We start from the raw sequence: 2034 nt of genomic DNA, 5'->3' as shown, positions 1-2034 counted from the left end.
CGTATATTCCCTTCCCGTTCTCCTGCCGTTCCCTAGCTTGTCGTGCATTCTTTCCAAAAATCGGGACTTTTTAAAAATGCCGCGGGGACACGGGACAAATTGTTAAAAATCGGGACTGTCCTGCCAAAAGCGGGACGTCTGGTCACCTTAGTATATATATAAATGCACACACACACAAACACACACATATACATACATACATACATAGGTAGGTACAGGTATATCCATATGTGAAAATAGACAGAAATATTTATATGCATAGATAAGCATATATAACCACAGATATGTTTGATCAAGCACACATAGTAATGGAAGACACAACTGCAGATACTTCTCAAACATAACCAAACTACCTTCCAAGTTCTGTTGTCTGTGTTTAAGGGCTTAACACCATAGTCTCATGGGACAACTCAGTCACTTGGCCTAACCTAGCACATTAAGTTCATGTTCTGCCACCTAGTGAAATGAGTAGCATGTGGGGTCTTAAAAGCTTGTGAGTAGCCACAAGCCATTAAGATACAGCTTTTGGGGTCTCTAATCATCAAGAACAAAAAGGAATAAGAAGGGATCAAGAATCACAGAGAAGAAACAAGTCTACAAGGCCTACAGGAGCCACATCCTCAACTGCCCTGAGACCAGAACTAGATGGTGTCCACCTCCCAGCCCTGCTGATTGAATCAGGGTTACAACAGATGACCCCAGATAGAACGGGAGAAAAATGCAGATCCAAAGCCCAACTCTTAAAAAGGACAGATGAACTAAACAACTGAGACCAGAGGCTTCCCTACGACTATCACCTGAGGTGCTCTTTAAACCATGAGCCAAACGCTCTCTAGATCAGGTTTCGCAGAAGAGCAGAGTGAGATATAAAATAAAGGATACTGCTCATTCGACTCGTGCTCTTCATTTTTTAAAAATCTCTGGGAGTTCAGAAGGCCAATATTTAATCCAAAACAAAATTGAGAAGATAAGGGGGAGAGAGAGACCAGAGTACTGGACATGGACCAACCGGAACACAATTAAGGAGAATGCTGACACAGTGCGGAAAGGATGACTAATATCACTGATGAATTTGTGTGGAAATTGTCAGACAGAAATCTAACTTGCTGTGTTAACGATCACCCAAAACAAAATAAAATATTAATTCTTTTAAACAGTCAATCCCTCAACGGGTTGGTTACCTTAATCCCAATGCCTTTCACCTATTCAAGGAATAATAACTCCACGCTTCCTCCCTTTTCTAAGCCATCAGCTTTTCACTTGCTACTTTATTATTCTCATTAACAATATACTGAGATTCCTTTCATAAAAAAAAAAAAAAGCAACCCCCTACTACCCCAGCCAACCTCTGCCCCATTGCTGTAATCCCTTTGCAGCAAACCTTCTTGGGGGAGGGTGGCGTGAGGGGGGCGGGAAGAATCTATAGTTGCTATTCTAGTTTCCTTCCAACTGTTTCTCTTAAATGCCCTCCCAGCAGGCTTCCAACCACACAACTCCCTTGGCATGGTTATTGAAATAGTCACCCATGACTTCCTCATTGCTAAATGCAGTAGCCCATCCTCAGATCTCATCTCATTCTTGTCTTACAGCCGCATTTGAACCTGCTAATCACTCACATTTCCTGATACCCTTTCTTCACTTTACTTTCCAGCTTGGTTTTCATTGCTGGGTCCTCCTTTTCTCAGATATCTTAATATTCAAGTAAATCAAAGTTCATTATTTGCTCTGTGCTTCATTCACTCTCTGAGTAATCTCATCCAATACCAAGCTTTAAATACCATCTGTACACCTAGAACTCCCAAATGTTTGTCTTCGCTCCTGACCTCTTCCAATCTCCGGCCTTTTATATCCAATTGCCTACTCAACATGTGCTTCACAGACATCTCAAATTAAACTGAAACCAGATTCCAGTCCCCCAAACCTCCTCCACCCACAGAGTCCCACACGTCAACAGACAGCACCTCTTTATTCCAATTATGCAGGTCAAAGTCTTCGTATCGTTATATATAAATTGTGTCTTTTTCTATAGTTTCT

Source organism: Echinops telfairi, unplaced genomic scaffold (genome assembly GCF_000313985.2).
Source record: "Echinops telfairi isolate 266 unplaced genomic scaffold, ASM31398v2 ScPeMD7_2291;HRSCAF=2852, whole genome shotgun sequence".
In the NCBI taxonomy this organism is placed as follows: domain Eukaryota; kingdom Metazoa; phylum Chordata; class Mammalia; order Afrosoricida; family Tenrecidae; genus Echinops; species Echinops telfairi.
The sequence above is the reverse complement of the archived record's forward strand: the minus strand, read 5'-3'. Positions refer to the sequence as shown.